Raw genomic sequence first — 21,294 nt, forward strand, 5'->3', positions numbered from 1 at the left:
CTTCGTGCCCACAAAAATTCACAGTGGATGCACCCACTAGAATCGATGACACGCTGACACTCTGAAACCATTCAGATGACTAATTTTGCTGCTTCCTTTAAGAAAATCTGGGAGAATAGCCCCACGCATCTGGATATCAGTATTAAGATGAATAGAAGATACTAGAAATCATGGTCAAGGTGACTTCCATATTGCCATAGAATGTATTTATGCTTTTCATGGCTGTATTGTATAGCTCTGCTTCATTCCACTGGGATGAGATAAAAATACCCAGTTACTGATAAGATTTAAGTGGCCCAGAGGCAGCATGGCAAACCCCTACCATAGACAGTAGTCAATGCCTTGACCAGGAACCAGGCTTTTCATGAAGAAATCAGCTATTTCCTAAGTCCACCAGGGCAATGTTTTCCTTTTTCCTATTTTAACATATTTTGTTCGAGATTTAAAGGTTTTTCTATCAGGATAAAAAACAAAAACTTGCAAAGCCCATGATCTACTTTCTGATCTGTGGTAAAGTCTTCACCAAAAGGGTAACTGCTTTGTCTCTTTTCTTTGCTTAGGAGCTTGAATCTAAGGCCACTAGGAACGGAGACTAGGCTTTGCCTTACCAGCCATCAAACATGCTCATTCTAAGATGCTATAAACAAACATGGGATATTAATTAGCATGCCTCAACATGAGAGAAGCATCATAGAATGTTAAATGTTATGTATTTCAGCAACTGCTCACCCCAGTGGATCACTTCTCTTAATCTCTCTCTCCTCCCTTCCGGCCCCACTTCCTTCCTCTCCGTTCTCCTTAAAATGCTTCCATCCCTGTAAATCCCTCCTTCACAAGTCTCCTCCCCATGATTTTCCCTTGTAAGAGCCTATTCTGTGCAAGCTCTGGAACACACACGTGACCTCCGGCCACACTTGACAGCCCCTCGTACAGCAGCCCAGTCATGAGCCATGATAAGGAAAGTGCCACAGCTTAGTAATGACACCCTCAGGCTGGGAGGGTCACGGGGCCCCCACCACCCACATCTCAGGATCCAAAGGAAGTCAAACCAGCCTACAGCAGGTCTTTTTATAACCAGAAGAGGCAGCAGGGCCCTAGCTGGGGTGCTGAGGGAGGCGCCTCAGTAGGCAGTGCTGCTCCCACAGCTGACAACTGACTTTTGGGGTCTAGGATGCTCTGGTTTGCCCGCTGTACACTGTGGCCTCTCTGGTGGCAGATGTGGCCGGCTAGCACTGTTGTAAGATTTGGGTGACACTGATCACCCCCTCTAGCCAGGAAAATCTACTGTGTGGTCAAGATTAAAGGTCTAAGGGAAGATATCGGGGACTGGAAGAGCATCCATTTCCAGTGACTGGTGTTGACACCCTGTTAGGAACCTTTGCTAAATTGCCTTTAATTATGACTGTCCCATGGCAGCAACCGGGCTCCAGTCAGTCTGGATTGGAACAGAGGTGTGGCTGCCTGGAAAGCACAATAGGCCATGGGATGAGACAGAGGGTGATGCTGCACACTGCTGGGACATGGCCTGGCGTGGGAAGGGGTCTTCAAAGGTGAGAGGCCCCAAGACTAACTCTGTGCAGTAAACTAATTAGTCACTCAAGCAGGAGTTTCAGTGATACTGTAAAAATGACTCAACACAGAGAGGGCAGGAGGCCAGACAACATACCAGGCTTAAAGATCAGCCACTGGAGGAATGTCAAGGGGGCCCCACGTGTCCCAGGTATTGTGTGTACTCAGGTAAGCTCCATGGGGCAGGTGGCCTTGTGCGGGGAGATTCCCAGCCATCCTGAGATCTTTCTGGATGATAACTGTAGCTGTCCCAGGGTGGCTCACATTTACAGACGTGGGATCCATTCTGCACCCATTCATGAGGCTGCTCATATTTACAGACACAGAGCAGGCTGATGTGCAGATGCAGGAATGTACTTCATCCTTGAACAATTTTCTCTGGAGGACAGAAGCTCAAATGGTGGTAGGATTTCAGGGGCAGATACTGGCTGGCTACAAAAACAAGCAAACAAACAAACCAGAATGTACCTCTGAAAAGTCTGGGTCATCTGTTCCTCGATAAGGGTTTGTAGATGATTTTGCAGACCTGGGTGAACCTTTTCCCTGTAGTATTGAGGGCCATATCGGAAAACCTTGACACAGAGGCCTGGTTCATGGCAGGGATGGAAACTGCACCTGTCTTCCCCTGATGGAGCAGACACCGCAGTGATTTCCCCAGCTGCAGGGGAGATGCAAAGAGAGAAGCCAAGAGCATAGGACATGTCCTGGGAAGTCCATGACATTCATATTTGATCAAGAGAAAGAAAATAGAAAAATACTCCTAGGTACAAAAGTGGACACTTATTAAAATATCTCCCATTTGCCCCTGTCCCCCACCACAGTGATCTTTTACTTTCAAATGAGCTTCCAATTTATTTTTAAAGTCAATTTACATTTCTTTTTTCTTGTAGGCCCAAATAATCACTGCATCCTTAACACACAAATATCATTGGTGTATTAGGTGGCAAGAGAAATCACTCCACTGTTCCACGTCACTGTCAGAACAACCTCATCTGTACGTCAGGTCCTGTCGGTCACTTCAAGAAATTAGGCAAGTGTCAGCGTTCAGTCCAAGCAATCTGACCATACTTGTCTCTCTGATGAAAAAGGGAGTGTGTGAACTTTTCCTTTATAGGTAAAACTTACCTATAGTAGTTCTTTTTTTAAGTTTTATTTTAAAGAGGATAAAACTAAAGAACAAAACAGATCAGAAGAAAATAATATAAGAAAACAGATTTCAAAGCAAGACAACAGAAGATCTTCACTGTCTATCATATTGTCTCTTATTTTCTTCTAAATAGTTGTTCATATCTTCACACACAATGAATTCATATAAAAAAACAGTATTAAACTGATCAGAACAGAATGATGAAGGCATTTTTAGGCCTTCAAAATCAGACTATAGGGAAATCAACAATGGCTGCCGTAATGTCTCTGGTTCTCTTCAAAATAGCTGTCCATTCCTTCATGTGGGTTGAAATTGAACAATGCAAAACAGACTAAAATCACTCCGAACAAAGAATAATAGTATTGCTGGGTTTCACAGCATGACACTACAGAATCAGCACTGGGAACCTTAAGGTCTCTTTTTTTTCCAAAGTAGCTGTTCATTTCATCATACATTATATAGTCGATTCTCATAAACTGTTTAGGAGAAGTTCTACGCATGTGTGAGTCTCTACATGTACACCTGTCCTTTCTGTATTGCAGGGAAAAACAAAACAAAACCTATAGTAGTTCTGGAGTCACTTTTGTTCCCTATTCAGAATCACTATCACCTTGGTCCCCCTTATTTATTACCTCTAGAGCTCCTCTCCTGGTCAAAGCCATGGTCATTTTTCACGTTACTGCAAGAGCCTTATGAAGGTCTCCCCTCCTCGCCCTGCTCCTAACACGGCACTCTGAGTAGGCACCTTACAGTCAAAGCTGTATCCTGCCTCTCTTCAGCGTCAACCCTCGTGGGGCTCCTTTTGCGCTGACAATAAAATACCAGTACTGTTTGAGATTGCACAGCACTCCATGCTCCTCTCTTTCCTTAGATCTGCCTTAGTTTGTTAGCCCTCACCAAATTCCAGCAATGTGACCTCTGCTGTTTTTCTGGTACCAGGAATCGAACTGAGGGCCTCATACTCACCAAGCAGATGCTATGCCATAAGCTATATCCCTGGTCCTCTCTCTGCTGCTCTTTGAGCTCTCTGGGTGACTTGGTGCTTGAGGGCCTTGGCTCTGATCTCTGTGTCTGCAGCGGTCTTCCCTGTGGGACTCTGAGCTCAGTGCATCTCTTCTACGAGCCCACTCTTTATCCCAGTCTTTGTCCTCAGGGAGGCCTGCTTGGACCACTCTAAGTCCGCAGCTGGCACCTGGCCCTACACACTTGGTCACCCTTACCCTGCTCCAATGTTTTCCTTTCTCATCACTTAACATTTCTTTCTTTCTTGGATGAGGGAGCAATAAATGTTTTCGACATGTATTCTGTTATGCACATTCATTGTGTGACACGTCTTTGGCTAGTCCTTTCCGTCACCTCCTCAATTATTCTTTGGGTCTGCTACTATCTCATTTGGTCATTTTACATATAAATACTATTGAGCTCCTTTTTGGGCTTTGATTTGAGAAAAAAATCTTTGCTATGTTCATTGAGGCAGTTGTGCCCTTTGCTTTTTATAATTTATCTAGCTGAATAGGCTTCAAGGAAGTCTCCAGCCAGGTCTTGCTTTTAGTTCGGGAAGGTGCAAACTTACAAGTGTGTTTGTGATTATCATCCTGTGTGTAATATAGGGCAGGTTCCTCCTGCTGTCAGACTTGTAGCTCTCTTGCTTTAACTTAAGTCCCGAGGTTGTTAACCATTCTCTCTAGACATAGGTTACTAGCAACCACATGTTTCTCCCCTACAAATCCTTCACAGAGCCGAGGACAGTAAAGCTAACCTTCAGTATTTCTAGTTTATGGATGAAACTGCCCCAATATAATAGATTTTCCCTAGTAGACACAGTTTTTTTTTTAGCAGACCATATTATTTTAGCCAATAAAAACCAAAAGGTGGCATAGATGTGTCTCACAACCATTTGGCAAATGTAGTAATTCACTAAACCTCAAATTTAAAATGGTGAGCTATGATTGCTTTTATAAGGAAATCACAGTATAATTTAGTTTAAAGTTCTGCTTGGTTAAAACAGCAAAATGTTCATGACAGAAGAAATTCTATTAAGACAGAACTTCCAAATGATCTGAAAGCTTGAAAAGATAATTTAATATTTGCCCCCCGCAAAATGTATGTACAGAATAACACCCAAATGAGGTTGATAAGTTAGTAGCAGAATATTTTAGAAGAGGAATATGTAGAATCAAGCGCTGTGTGCTTCAAAGTGTGTGTGTGTGTGTGTGTGTGTGTGTGTGTGTCTGTCTGTCTGTTTGTCTGTATGGTGTCTGCTAATCAAGGGAAAAGAAAGCCTGGGTCTTGGGACCTTGGAATTTTGCATGCAACTTAGGCCACAGTATCACAGCATGAAAAAGCTGAAAGCAGTCTTGTTTTGAGAGAGAGCGGGTTTAAACCTGCATGGCTCAAAGTTAAAGATGCAGGGGTACTATAGTATGGATCTGTAAGGATTGGTCCTTACAGTAATGGTACAGGGAGATGGTGGGACCTTGGAGAGGCAAGTCCCTGAGGAAGCTCCTTGATCACTGGGGATGTGACTTTGAAGGGGACTATGGGACTGCACCCCCATCCTCACTGCCTCTCTTTTGCTGCATATCCATGAGGTGAGCAATTTTTCTCTGTCACACAGCTTTGTCATGAAATCTCACTCAAAGCATTGGAGCCAACAGATCAAGAGTTGGAATCATCAAAACCGTGACCTAATACAAACCATTTTTCTCTTCGTACGTTGATTTTCTCAGATATTTTGACACAGTGATGGAAAGTTGGCTGACATATGGAGTAAACACATTATTCTTAAGAAGGCAATGAATACATTCTCCATAATAAAATGTAACTAATTATTAAGATAGTTTGAAAAACCTCTGAAGCCCTTAGAAATAGAGTAGGTAGAATTGCATAAATGCCTAACATAAGAATACGAGAGAAAAATCTTTCCATTTATCTTAGTTAATTTGTGCTACTATAATACAAAACTGGATACCAGGTAATTTATAAAGAACAGAAATTTGCTTGTCATAGTTCCAAGGACTGAGGAGTCCAAGATCAAGGTCTCATATCTGCAGAGGGACTCCTTTCTGTAACCTCACACGTCAGAGGCAGAAAGGCAAGAAAAAATGGAGAAGTAAACTAGTTAGCTAAAAGAATGGACCTGACTTCTATTAATGGCGATGAAGGTTTCATGGCCTAACCACTTGCTCAAAGCCACCTCTTATTACTGTCACATTGGCAACACTTGCATTTCAGATGGGCTGTTTCCCCGGGAACAAAAGCCCTCAAACTGTAGCACCATTTATAGGGAAGAAGTTTGGGGAACCGCTGTTACCCAGAGGTTTAGATTTCTTTAAATTCAGACGTATTTCATGTATTTTGCATTGATAAATCAATAACACTGTGCCTTATATCCAACAATTCAAGGACCATTGAACCAAATATTATTGAGGCTATCAAGGTGAACAAAACAGACCCTGCTTTAAAAAATGAGAGACATATTCAAATAATAGTGTATATCATTTAAATGCGTGTCTCAATAAGCAGTAGTATTTTAAAATGTATTTTTTAGTTGTCCACATTAATTTTACAAAACACTGGGCTTCAATGTGGTATCTTCATGTTATGCATATAACATGTTTTGATCATATTCATCTCCTTCCCACCGTTTCTTACATCCCTTAATAGTTTTATTTTTAAAAATATTTTAAAGGTGCTTTTATTTGAAAAAAAATATAATTTTTTTGAAAAACAAACTTTTCATTGAAATATGAACAGAGGTGTACCTTCATCATACCTTAAAATTAGGAAATAATTTAGAAAACCTCTGGCAGAAGATATTAAGCTACCTGCAAATCTTGAGTCTAAAATTCCATCTGCAGAGATCTAGAAAAGGGATGTTTTCCTTGTAAGGAATTCACTGCCTTCCTTGGTCTGAAAGGAGTCTCTGGCCTTCAGAATTGCTAGTAATCCTGTCCCCCCTGAATTTTGAGACTGGACACTGCAAAGCTGATATTCGAGTGCACCATGCTCTCACTGGCACCGCTCTGTTTTATGTGTCCTAATTAAATATTTTTGATTTTGTACTTATGACCTGAAGCAATTTAATCATCCAGGATACAATTTAATAAATTGGAAAAAATGAGTGGGACTAATTGCCATCATGCCTCACACAGTGGCATGCAACCAGGAGATGTTTAATAAATATTAATTTATGATCCCAATGGCCCTAGAGGCAGGAAACATGGAATTTCAAGTTAGTGTTCCTATTCTCTGAATCACCATCCATTCGGAGAAAAGGTGCTTTTATACTTCAGTTTCACAATCTACAAAAGGAAATAGTTCGTGATCATCATTATCAACCTAGGATACAGAAAGAAATGCAGACGGATTAACTTAATAACTGTCTTTGTGTTTGAAGGTGGCAGCTGGCCAGGTGTTCTCATGCACAAATGAAGAATTTAGAATGAAATGTGTTTGACTGGAAATGCTCAGGTTAGATGATGAAATCTAGGAGAGCCCCTTCTGAGTAGTTTTTAACAGGGGCTTTTGTTCCCTCAGATGGGCTTAGCAGAGGGGGACCAGATGACCTAGCTAACTCTTGACCTCGCCAACTCTTGACCTCTCCTACAGACTTGTCACTCTAAGAGGATTTTAAAGGCTATGGTTCCTGGTCAAAGGTAATGAAGTGAAAGAGTAGTTCTGTTGCATACTCCTTTAATCAGGTGATAAAAACACTATTTAAATGCCCAAACTCAGAAATTAACAACTAAGATATATGGTTGGAGGAAACGATCAATATTCTCAGCAAGGAACTGACTGTATATCAAGGGTCACAGGTAGCTCATAACCTTTGACTCCGTGATTGTTTGACTCCACCACTCAAGGGCAGGGACCAGCATACTATAGGCCTCAGGCTCACTCTGATTTTTGTACATTTTATATGTTAAGCATGGTTTTTATGTTTTTAAATGCTTGAAACAAAATGTAAAAAAGAACAGCATTTCATGACACATTGAAAACTAAATAAATTCAAATTTCACTGCACATACGTGAATTTTATTGAATATAGTTATGCCCATTCATTTAGGTATTGTTTGTGCTACTTTTGTAAGTAAAGTTGCATAACAAGGATGAGATCACATGGCTTACAAAGCCAAAGACATTTACTATTTCCTTTTATAAGTAAAGGTTGCTAACTCTTGATCTATCTGTAAGAAGTGGCCCCCAAAATGCAGAATAAATGATATGGAGGAAGCTTACACTGTATGATCTATAATAGAAAAATTAGAAAAATGTAAAATATATCCACTCAATGGAACTTTTCAAAACCATTAAAATGGAAGGTGTTGAATATCCAATATGGAAAAATAAAATAGCTATGTTAACTGAGGTGGAAAAATTAAGAGCACAAACTTGGGTCCCTAAGTGATTACAGCCTTTAGTTAGCCAGCTCCTTCAGTTATCCACCAGTTATCTGGTGAGCCAGTATCAACGGGGACTAGATTACTAAGGCATACAATTTACGTGTGAGAGAAAATGACTTCAAAAGTGTTCATAGTGGTTGGGTAGCAGTGATCAATTTTGTTGATTTTTTCCTTGTCTCTTATTTTTATTTTTTCCATGTAAAAATGTTAATGTGACTTACGAAAAGCCTTATTGAAAAGATTGGAACAAGTATTAGCAGGCCTGAAAAGATAACGAGAAGCTCTCTCAAAGACTGAGACTGCTTGGCAGGGCTTAGCAGGGAGACCCTGACATCAGGGACAGTAGCTCATTCTGCTCCAGCAATTCTGTCTTTATCTTCTTCTTCACTGTGGATCTTTTCAGGAAACAGAAGGGTGGGCTTCTTTTTTAAATCTTCCGTTTCCATTCCCCATCAACCCAAAGAGCCAACAGGCCTGAAAGACTTTCCCTTTATTTAATAAATATAAACAAACTTGTTTACCAATGGCTGTACCATTTGAGAAACAGCAGCTCCCTCTTGAAGAGATTGAAATGACCCTTCATGATAACGCAGGAACCTGCAAGTGAACGTGGTCCAGGTGGAATTTTTCTGAAGTAGGGTTGGTATAGAACCCAGATAGCAAATGCCTGCATATTGCCCCTCCCACCAGGTCAAGAAAATGCCATCTGTAAGGCTACATTGCAGTCTTTGAAATAAAAGAGCCACTCGTTAACATTGCTTTGAATGTTTCATGATATATAAGAATGACATTTGTGGCCGGGGGTTTAGCTCAGTGGTGTAAGTGCCTGCTTGGCAAACACGAAGTCGTGAGTTCAATCCCTGGTACCAAAACAAAACAAAACAAAACAAGGAATGACATTAACAGCAAGCACACCATATTTGTAAGTTTAAATATATGACTGGCACGAGACATGAACAGGAAAGGTACTATGAACTTATTATGTGCATAAGGAGGGATTTGTACAAAGATGGAGACTAGAAGTTTCAGAAATACTAGAATGATCCAGTGGTTCTTCTCCAACCCCCAGGCTGTCCAAACAGTGATGACCCAATGAGGGTGGCAGGTGGCATGATTATTGCTCTACATGAATGAAATAACACTGGCTTTCGAGACAGTCCCTTCTCTCTACTATTGGCTACAGTTCTCCAGATCTATTTATATGGCATTGGAAAACTTAACTACATCCAGAAAGGACATATTGAGCACCAACAATACTGAAGTTAAGAAATAACTGAAATCACCTGTGTTCTGGGCAGCAGGACGGGGCTGTGTAAAGGGCGTTAGACGTGGTGCTAACCATGGCTGTGACTCAGCAGAACATGGTGACAATACAAACAACAGGCAAATGGAAGACATAGGACATGTTTCAAAGGAAGAATGTTAGTGATTCAGTGATTGATGAGATAGATGATGCTATATAGAAATTTCCCTGAGGCTCAAGTTCGTGCTCCAGTCATGCTATGATACCTAATAGAGAACCTACCATGTCTGTAGCAAATGTACTTTGGATTAAACCCATGTCAAGATGATTGCCATCCTTGGAAAAAGGTGGCATTATTAATGAGACTAAAAGACAAAGAAAACAAACTAGTTGTTGTTTTTAAAGAAAAAGTATGGGCTTGGTTTCTTTTTTAATAATTTCACATAACAGTGGATCATCTACCTTCCAATATTCACTTAGTTTGTTGACTAGAATTCTGGAGAAATCAATTTTGACTTCTCCAAATAATTTGTGTGTGTGTGTGTGTGTGTGTGTGTGTGTGTGTGTGTGTGTGTGTGCTGCTTTGTTGTATTACTTCAAAAGCAGTTTGGAGGCTCTCAGCTAATATACAAATTAAAGTTGTCGATGAAAATTGCCTGAATTTGGAGTAAGCATGGTAATTCACAGTGGGAGATATTTTGTTGAAACACGTGAAAGAAATTTGTAAGCTTTCCTTATTTTTCCATAAGTACACATTTGCCACAGGAGGATTTAAGAATTCTAGACAAGGAATACAAAGGACTAGGAAGGCTTAGTACCTAACCTCTGATATCAAAGTAGGTGTTCTAAGAAGATGAAAGGCATTTAAGTAATGTTTTGCCCAGAAAGATGAGTTCTATAAATTTCTTAACATGAACCTATGAAGGCAGATTAAGTTGGAGAGTTCAAATCATGGATTTTTCTTTCATAGAGCTTAGAGTACAGCCCTTCTTCTTAAGACAACTAAGCTATGGGATGGCTAGAGGAGGACACTAGAGGGTATGACACAGAGGAAGGAGAAAGACTGAGGCTTGGACCTTCTGATCTCAGTGAAGGGAGAAAAGGAGTCCGTGGAGATCACATATCAGAGTTCTCAGTCTTCTCCCATGTAAGTTGGAAACTTCAATAAGTAGTGTTGCAAGTGAAGGACATTTGGACTAATGCTTACTTTTCTGAAGGTAGCATGGGATAGGCTGCAGCCCTTAGAAAATCTCCAGCTCCTGGCACATCTGATGCAAATCCAAGATGGTGCAAGAGACAGCATGGGGGCGGTAGCAGTGTGTGCTAGAGATGAGTACCTGGTGCCTCCTATCACGTATTTGACCTTAAAGGATCCCAGAAGTCAACCAAAAGCTGAGTCATCTAAAGAGAATTTGCAAATGAATGCACAGGACTAATATTTGCAATTGATCGACATGTACATCTACGCTGGACCCCCCTCCCACCCTCTGCCCCCCAGTTTTCAACAATATGGGGACTCATGATGAAGTCTTGTTACAGTGAAAGAGAGAAGCCTGCATAGTTTGGTACATCTGACTGTATGCAATGTGAGTGAATTGTCGCTACTGTTATACATAGTTAAAATTAGGAATTTAATTGAAGATTGATGACAATAAATTATTCTCAGCTTCTCAGTGTAACTATAGATCTAAACTAAAGTGGAACTGAGAAACTTGCCTTCAAACGCATGGCACTAATTTCAATTTCTGTAAGTAAGAACTGTCCTAAGCCATTAATAGACCATCTTCCTCCCATGACATTAAAACAGACTTCAGAATATGGTGCTATTTTAAGAGTCTTCATGTATTTACTGAGATCCAAACAAGCAGACTGATTAGCACTATTGAAATCTTTTCAGAGTAACAAAGCAATATAAAATGTCTTTACAAACATCCTTGAATAGTATGCTTCACCTCTTGTTCTTTAATTATCTATTGTCATTACTCTGATTTTCCCTGTCGTCTATGATTTGCTAATGCCAAGAAGGCTAGAGAAAATTTGCTTTGATTCAGAATCTGGTGGTTTGTGTTTCAAAATTCATTGCATGTATACTTTTTGAGAAAGTTCCTCTTCTAAATTGGGGATCTTTTTACTATACTTATTTTTACCTTTTATTTTCTTCCTTACTGGTCAAAGAGGAAGATTAAGAGAGCAACACCTTTGCCCTTTCAATAACAGAAATAATAATAAATGTAAATGCTTCTCTTTGTCAGACGCTGTATGTTACTATAATTAATTTATAGAAATCATTACATTTCATCCTCAAAGTAACTCTACACATTGATTTGTTTTTCATCCTCATTTGACAGAGGAGGAAACAGACTTAAGGAGAAATTAAATAACGTGATCAAGAAGCATACAGCTAATAAGTGACAGAGATGAGATTCAAGATAATTCATTTTAGCTTACTAGCTCATTCTTTTAACAATGCCACTATTACTTTAATTTTGTTGCCTTTCTCTGTCAGAGTTTTTCAGGTCATATTTTGTTATAAGTTGCTGTGTTCCATTTCTAGGCTTCATTCATTCATCCATCCATTCATTCATTCCATATTTATTTTTAACTTGTTATTTCCTGTTTCCTGAATTCTCTGAATTCTCTAGGCTTTCAAGTAATGGTTTGCCCAGCAATGAGCAAATTTCTGAGAAAATTTCGGTACATTTCTTAACAGGAACCTATGAAGATTAAGTTGGAGAATTCAAAGCATAGCTTTTCTTTCATAGTACATTTGAGGGCTACTCATTTTAATCCTCCTGTTTTGTGCCATTGACCATGCTTACACATTCTGTGATTTTGGGTTGCCTGTTCATATTTAGACAAAAAGGATATAGTGACTGGCTGGCTCCCCGATGACTTCCAGCCTCTAGAAGTGGGGACGTAATACTCTGGAGCATGAAGTGCCATTCTAGGAACTGCAGTTTATGTTTTTACTTTCAATAGGAGCACAATAAGAAGAGGTATGTAAAGCTGTGTTCTGCATTTCCCAATGGAAATAGGGGTGATGGGTGCAACTTTTCTCTAGACAGGTTTTAATGAAGCCCCCAGTTCTGAGGTCCATTTCTGAACTCTGCCCTCTATAGCAGCAGGCACAGAGCTCAAAGTCAGGCTGGAGCCCTGTGCAGCTACCCAGGGCGACTTCTGCCAACAGGTACCGCTTCCTTATCCAGGGTCCAGATAATTGTTGATCCGTTTCATCCACAAATGAGTTATTTGTTTTCTCTCTACTCATATAGGATTATCCTCTTTTTCTTCCTTTTTAATTTTTTATGGCCATTTCTGGGGGGTTTTAGTAACGAAGATAGATAAATACCTATGTTTAATCATTTTATTTCAGAAGCCTGCTGTGTTTCTCTTGAAACCTATTTTAAGCACTGATGGGTAAGCTCGTCTCTCTCTTCAAATTTTACATTTCAGTGAATTAGAGACTAAATCTCAGTACACTAAAATATATTGCCCTTATAGTTTTTCTTATTTCTTTTGTTATGTTGACTGTAGCTCATCTATGTGGATGATTAAACTTAAATAATGTCTTCAAGGATGAATAAAGAAATGATGATTTATTTAAAGAATACTCTGAATAGTTAGACATGGAAAAATCATTTACAACCATGTCAAAAACTGAAAGAGAATATGTGATACATGAAATTTGTACATTTACATTTTTTACTATGAAAAATGTGAGGCATTATTTAAAGGCCGAACTCATGCTATCAGGGCACAGTGACTAACACATTATACACACCTGATCTCTCTGCACCTTCTTGTTTACACACAGGCAGTTCCCTACATTACCCCTAAATTATACATAGTGACCACAGACACCTATTTTTTTCTTGCAGACTATACAAAAAAGTGTGCAGTTTGATAAATTTTGATATCTATCACTCTCCAAAATTCCTGTGTCACATGGTAATCCCTGCTTCCTAGCTCTTTGTATTTCTCCATCATCTCCAGGAACCACTGATCTGTTTTCTTCCCTAATACAGTTTTTGGTTTTTTGGTACTGGAACTTGAATTCATGACCTCACACTTGCTAGACAGGCACTGTGCCGCTGAGCTATATCCCCAGGCCCCTAGTACAGTTTTTATTTTCTAGGATTTTATTGACACAGAATCACCAGATATATTTTTTCCAGGTCTTTTACTTTCAGAGTGGTTATTTTGCTAGGAACGTTGGTGCACACCTGTAATCTCAGCATTGGAGAGGCTTAGGCAGGAAGATCCCAAGCGTGGGCCTAGCCTAAGTGACATAAATCCTTGCCTCAAACAAAAAAGAGAGTAATTTTTTGGCAGTTTAGCCTGTAACTCTTTCTACTTCAGGGCTATTACAACTACAATTGTTACAAACATGTTCGTGTGCATACATCAGCTTTGATAATCGCTCAGACTGGGTCATATGGTAGGTGTATGTTTAACATTTAGAAAAATCTACTGAACTCTTTTCCAGAGTGGTTGTACCATGTTGCATGTCAGGTGTGAGCATTCTATTTTCTCCACATCCCACTAACACTTGGAACTGCAGTGTTTTTAAATTTTAGCTGTATCAATCCAATTGTAGTGATATTTTATTGTGATTTGAATTTAATTTCCATAATGACCGATGAGATTGCACATCATTCAGGGTGTATGTTTGTCATCTTTTTTCTTTGTGAAAAGTCTTTCTAAATGGTTTTCTGGTTACTAGATTTGAGTTTGTCATGTATGTTCATCATGTCCTTCATCAATATGTGATTTGTAAATATTTCCTTCAAGTCTGAGGCTTACCTTTTCATTCTGTTATTATCTAGCAAATCTTATTGTGTGTATTACATGGAAATTTTATGTTGCAAGCAATGATAATTTTTATTTTATAAGTAGCATATCTAGGAATTAAGTTATCGTAGAGAGCTATACAGAAAAGCTGAGATGATCCCAGAATTTTAGCTCAGTAAGTCTACATTTTAAAAGTTCATTTACTTGAGCTGTTGTATATGAAGGAAATCAGCTTTAGTTGTTATATAGTGGGAAATCAATTCTACCTAAGTCAGAGCTTATTTCTTAAAATCCTTTGAACTCTTCATTTAGATACTTCACCTGAATTATTTGAATGAAATAACTTATTCAGTCTGTCTGTCTTTTAACCTTTCATGAACAGCCATGAGCCTGGCCATTTAATATTTGGTTATGAGTCTTACATTCAGTAATATACGAAAGGAGAGACCATGAATGTTGAGCCTAAATCTTTTACAAGGCTCTCTAAATTCTTAAGGATGTTAATGTTCTGATAAATTTAATCCCAGAATTAAGACAAACTCCAAATGAGAATGTTCCGAAGTAGTGTATTTTAAAGCTAGACTCCCAGACATGGCGAGGTCTCTTCTAAGTGCTTTGGGAAGGTGAGTATCTACCCAGTAACTTCAATATCGAAAATCCTCTCCTTTATCTGTCCTGTCTTGTATTCCCAAGTGATTGTGCCAACTGAAAGTAGTAATTCCTCCAAAAATGGTTGAAGTATAGATAATCATTTGGAGTCACTACTTTATTCTTTGTCGTGCAAATACCATCTCTTCACTTACCTGAGTCAGAAATATTGTAAACCCAAATACCGAGTTCAGTTATCCAAGTATTGTAATTCTCTTTCTAGTTCTCCTCACAATCCAAAAAGTTATGTTTGTAATCCAATTGAGACATTATTGGAATCCTAGCAAGTTAATTCCAATCTACTACCAGCAATCCAACCCACAGGGAGAGAGTAAAGACACCAAGACATGTTCCAAGTTAAGGGCAGCCAAGGGGACCCAAGTCCATTTCCGGTGAGGACATGTGGACGAAGGCCTTGATCCTGGTCCTCTCCAGGAGTTTACTATCTTGTGAAGAAGGAGGGTAGCTCAGGGATGAGTGACAATATGGATGCTGGGAATTACCCGAGTAACTTGAGCTGGCTGGCCAGGTGCAAGATTGGCATCTCTGCAAACTGCAGATAAAGGTATGCAGAAGATCTATTTACATAATCCAACTACGGTAGCAGTGGAACTGTTTTGGGGGGCTATTGCTTCAGTTTCTGATATGCAAACTCTTGTGCCCTGGGGAATCATAGCCTCTTATCTTGAGGCTCCCTAGTTGACATTTCCCGGAGCTATTTGCTCTAGCATCTTGTGTGCTCCAACCTGTAACACGGAGAACACTATGCGAGGAAACAGGACTGTCTGTTGGCTATAAAGATTGCATAACAGCACCTCAGCTAGCCTTATTGGCGATGCTTAGAGCCAATTGAAGAGAGAAGGAAATACCCCAGCCAGCTTTTTACATATCAGTATAAGGAAAGGAATCTCCAAATAATCAGTCACAGTAATTGTTTTGGATTCAAAGGGAGTCACTGGAGTTGTCTTCCAAGAAAGATAGTTGTACACTATTTTATTTCTTTGATTCCTACTGCCCCCATTCAAGCCCCCATCTTGTTTCTGCTGGATTATTGCAGCAGCCACCCTGCTGATGTCCCTGCCACCATTCTTTCCATTCCAAATAGTGGGTCCTCCACACTGCAGTCAGGTGATATTTCCAGACATCAATCCAAACACATTACTTTATGCTCATATATTATCCTAGATTTTCACCACCTTAAGAATAAAAAGTCATATTCCTTAGTGAGACTTCATAAGGCTTTCCATGATGGAGTTTACTCTTCAGGTAACTAGTATACAAGAAGGGATAGAATTAGAATTCTTGAAAGTGCAGCTTATAAAACCTGAACAGTTCAGTGACTGGAAAGATAGAGTGCTTTGATGAGCATCTGTGGTGGATTACAGACTGGTAGTCAATTTAAACACGAGCTGAACTGCATCAGTGTGGTGCTGAGTGAGGATGGCCCACCTGAGGACTGTTGCCAGTGTAAAAAGACCTGGAGAGGAAGAGTAGCCCTGTAGGTTCTCCTACATGTTGTTGTGTGAAGCTATTGGTTCTCCTGGAGGAACTTGTCATGCTAGCTTTTCTGATATGAACGGGGCTGTTGCCACTGGCGGAACTCTGAGACCTTGTTGCTGAGAATGGCTGTGGTTTACTTTGGGGGAGCTTTGGTCCTCACTTTGAACATTACTTCCTGGCTCCAAAGGGGAGGATATGTGCCGTTTAAACTCCAGATGTCTGTCATGCTGACTGTCTAATATGTACCAGGCTGTTCTCATTGTCGCAGAAGCTTGGGACCTCATTGTTGCTGAGGATAGCTGTGGTACCTTCTAGTTCTTATTTTGAGCATCATTTCTTGGCTCCAGTGCAGAATCCTCAAGCTACTGGCACAGATCCTTCATCTCACTGGCATAGACTTTTTAGCTTCCACTATTGAACTTTGGGCCTCCCCAGCACAGATCCATGAAACAGACTTGAGTCATTGCTGTGGGCTCTAGGCCTCCAGTTGGATTTGTGGTGGGCTCTAAGTCTTCACTTGGACTCATGCAGGACATTGCTGTGGATTCCAGGCCCTTGGCTGGATTCTGTAAGTCTTTAGTGTATGGACAGATTTTCTGCACTTTCTTTGTAATTGACTCCTTGAGTGACCATTATGAATAATACTATAAATTATTTGTTCTGTCCTCCTTGCAATCCCTGACTACAGCAGCATCCAATAAGATTTAAAGAAAATGAATGAGGCATAAAAAACATTGTTTCACTGCCTCTGTCATGGTATTGTTTCCATCTCTTAGTGAGTTTCTGAAAATGACTGATACTAGAATTTCTCATTTAAGTGACTTTCTATTTCAGCCTAGATTTAGAAACCCTGGCTGTGGAGTTGGTTTATCTGGACACTCAGATAAACACTGGGGTATTGGGCATCTTTTTCTGTATCTCTAATCCTTAGAGAGGTTCAAGTGTGACCACCCCTGCTGCCCAGTGGCCGCACAGTCAGGGCCAGCCTGGGTGAGGGAATGTGAGGGAGATAGTAGCCTCCCAGAGGCATGACTTAGACCCACTCAGCCACAGCTGTACCTTCCTCTCCCAAGAAGGAGCCCCCTGTTTCTTTCTCCTCCTCTTGGGATCACCTGTAAGGGCAGACTGGGAACCTTAGGGACCAGAAATCTGAGAGCAAAGCATTCTAGTCAGTTCCTTTGGATGCAAAGACTAGAAATCTCCAAAACTGTAAACTAGAAAATGAGGAACTGGAGCTAGCTTCACCATATTGTAAGTGACGCATCGTCTGTTTCTCACTCATCTGACCACATGCTCTGCTCTTCTGCTTCAGCCAGCTCGCTACTTACTCATCTAGCAAAACACTCAGCACGGCAGCATCTTGTTCTCTACATAACACGTACGCCACCAGTGTTCATCTCTGACACCTACTGAAAACAAGTCTAGCTGCTCATTTTCTTCAACTCCAGATTTCCTAACAGGATTCTTCCAAGTTGTCATTTGAATAAGACTCCAAATCTTAGCTTGCTGGAGATTCTAAGAATTGGGTCTCCTGGGTCAGGTACTAACAGGGTAACCAATTGCTTGAGGCCACAGTATGCAAGGTCACATGCTTTGATGCTCACATAGTAGGCACCGAGAGTGAGAATTCTTTCAGAAGGCAAAGTTATTAGGACAACAGGCAAAAGCAATTGCCATGTAGACCGCGTGAGAAGAAGTAGAATACAGTACTTAGAGTGGAGCCTCTAGAGCCAGAGCACTTGGTTTGAAATTGTTGTTCCAGCTAGTAACATTGAACAAGTTACTTAACTTATTACTGTACTTCATTATTTGACTTATTCGTGTACTTTCAGAAAATGGAAAAATAACGGTATCCGTCTCCCAGTCATTATAAGATTGTGTGGATTGTGTGTGTGTGTGTGTGAAAATACTTGCATACTTGGTATAGGACATAGAAGAGCTAGCAGTAATCAGGATGGAAATGTAGAATGTGGTAAATTAAGATGAACAATGGATCACTGGTTGGATAATAACTACCTAGGTGAAAGGTAACATCCAGCTTCAGTACGGAGGTGCAGAAAGGAAAATCAGTTAATGATCACACTAACAACAGGTTCTGATTCTTCAGCTGAAATTGTGAGGACAGAAATACATGATGGGTTAGGGGTAGAGAAAAGCAAAAAAGAACAGAATGGGCCTATCTTGGTTGTATGCACCACCTCTACAGTACAGACCTAAGAAGCTTAGATATACCCTATGGCCTGGGCATCTTCCAACCCTGTCTCCCAAAGCATGTCTGTCCCACCAATAAAGCAACTGGTATGGTATAAAAACTAGCATGCCTCCCAAGGAGTTTAAAGATACCAGATTCTGCCAAGATCTGATATTTGGTATAGATATCTGAACAAGATTAAATCATTCACTCATCAAATATTTCTTTGGCTCTTGCCATGGGAATAGCTCTGTGCTAGGAATGCAACAATAACATTCATCTATCATAAGACTCAGAGACTCACAGGGTAATAGCCCGGTGGGGAGGCACGGCATTGCATGGAGGACAAATAATGACCGAAGACCTTCCAAAGGAGGAGCTGGGTAAAATGTGAAGAACAGAACTGATCTAAAACATTTGTGGGCATGGTCAGGGTAGGATGTCTGGAGAAAATCACACATGCTAAGTGTGCAGAGTCCTAGGCATGGAGGACAAGGTACTATACACAGGGGCCCAGCAGCAAGGAGAGCAGGGCTTGAGAAACGAAAGCACTCAGTGTGGCTGGCACAGTAGTCACTAAGAGGTCGGCAATAGGAAGGATGGAAGAGATGAAACCTGCCCTCTATGGGCTGGTCTTACAAAGATAGGTTGCCTGCTTCTGTCTTACTGGGGACAAGAGCCAAGCAGCCTGAAAGGGAGCTTGGTGCTGTGGTACCGTCAAGCATAGGAGAATTCCAAAGCAAGGTGGATCTGCTTCAAGAGATTTGCTTCATTTTCTCCATGATTTTCCTCCAACCCCTGCGTGGGTGAATTTTCAGTTTGTGTATCTATAGCTACACAACATCAAAAATATTGGTTTTATTGTATGACTTTGGTTCCAAATGCCTCTTAGGTGACCCTACAAAATGGTGGCAGCAGATTGTATGACGGCCATTAAAAACAAACAACCAAATGTCATGCTTCTGAGGGTCAGGCCATCTGGTGAAGAGGGAAGAGATGTAATAGAATTATATGTCACTCTGGTTTCTCTATGACACTCACACATCTACACACAGGGTTGCAAAATTTCTCATGACATTTATCACTTAGGTCACCGAAGCCCTTTGACTGGGTTTTTATTTTAACCAATACATCCCCCCACCCACCCAGCCAGTCCCATACTAAAATATTTATGTAGGCTGCCACCCTTTGTATGGAAAGTATCCAGTTGATCCTGACTGGAGGCTGTGTGCTATGTGGGTTGCAAAATGTGCAGAAGATGATCCTCTGTGCCACCCCCAGCCCAGGTTCCCAAAAACCTGTCTTGGAACCAGAGAAGCAGCTGGCTAAGGAGGAATTGGAAAAAGCTGATGAATTTATGTTTCATCTTCTCCTCCTGGAGGTGCGAACAAATAATGAAACTGCTAAAAAGAAAGGCGACGGGAAAGAAGGAGGCTGCACAATTGGCCCTTGAAAATTCAAAATCTGGATCATTAGCCGTGAATCCGAGCTGGAGGTGCTGAATATTCATTCGCACGATCGTGCACGTCGTGGTGAGATTTCTTTTCTTGACACAATGAACAGAGTGTCCTGACACCTCTAGGCAATAGGGTGCTTGCAGAACCTAGTCAGAGGTGACAAGAGAAGGGATTTTCACGTCACCTCCCACACTAACCCCCAAACTCCACCAGCATGCAAAATCACATACACAATGTCATGCAACAAAATGTGAACTAACCACTGCACATAAGAAGGGCCATTTCCTCCCCAACTGCCCCCTTTTCCTTCTGAAAAGATAGCATATTTTTCTCCAATCTAAAATTTAAAGCTCATTTCTTCATAACTAAGCATTTAGGATAAGATATATATTCTGGGGTACAAGAAACATTATCTCAAAATACACTTGAGGTCTTGAGACCAATGGGGAGGAAACTGGACACTTGGATTTTATATTCTTCAGAATTATACAGCATCTCCTAAATAGAGACTCCATAAACGTTGAAAAGCCTAAATGCTGCTCCAAGATAAAATATCAAATGTTATTTGCATGAATAGAGCATACTAGAGGTAAATAAAAAAGTGAAGAATTTATTCAACAGAGTTTACTGCCCTGGAAGGAAAAAATTAAAAATTTCCAAGAAGGAAACTATTCCAAGTGTCTGCCAGTTTACTTAGAAGTCTGTACTGGTCCTTCAACCTTCCAGAATCTTCTGTAGTTAGACTTTGCCTTAGGGAAGCCATAGTTAGGAGACTGCAGGTCACCTGAGAAAAAAGTGGATTGAGTCTCTTAAACAACACAGACTCTCATGCAATGTTTACATGCGTGCCGTGTGTTTAAAGGAGATCTATTGTCATTCCCACTTGGTTGTATAGGTAAAGAAACTATGATGTCTGCACTGTTTTTTTTTTTTTTTTGTCCAAAGAAGCTATTTTGAGCAATGTTACTAAGTATTCATTGGAAAAATTTTCATTTGATCCACTTTGTTTATGTTATTTTCTATTTGAAGACAGGATATCAAAAACAAACGAATAACAAAAAAAGAGAGCTAGAAAATCAGACTTCCCCAAAACATTGCTTTTTTTTTTACTGTTGTAAAAAATGAGATTATTATTTAGGATCTGAGTCAATTACTCTCTGTTAAGGGAAAATGTGTCAATGATTTTAAGATTAGATTTTAGAATAAAAATGTAATAAATAAATAAATAATATGCAAATATGTAAATAAATATGTGAAAATATGTAAATAAATATCTAATATTATAAGTTGTTTTCTCAGTAGTGACTTTAAAAGGGGATACAATGAGAATACATTTGAAAAGC

The sequence above is a fragment of the Cavia porcellus genome, unplaced genomic scaffold (assembly GCF_034190915.1).
Source record: "Cavia porcellus strain 051 isolate PalLab524CR breed Dunkin Hartley unplaced genomic scaffold, mCavPor4.1 scaffold_27, whole genome shotgun sequence".
NCBI lineage: Eukaryota > Metazoa > Chordata > Mammalia > Rodentia > Caviidae > Cavia > Cavia porcellus.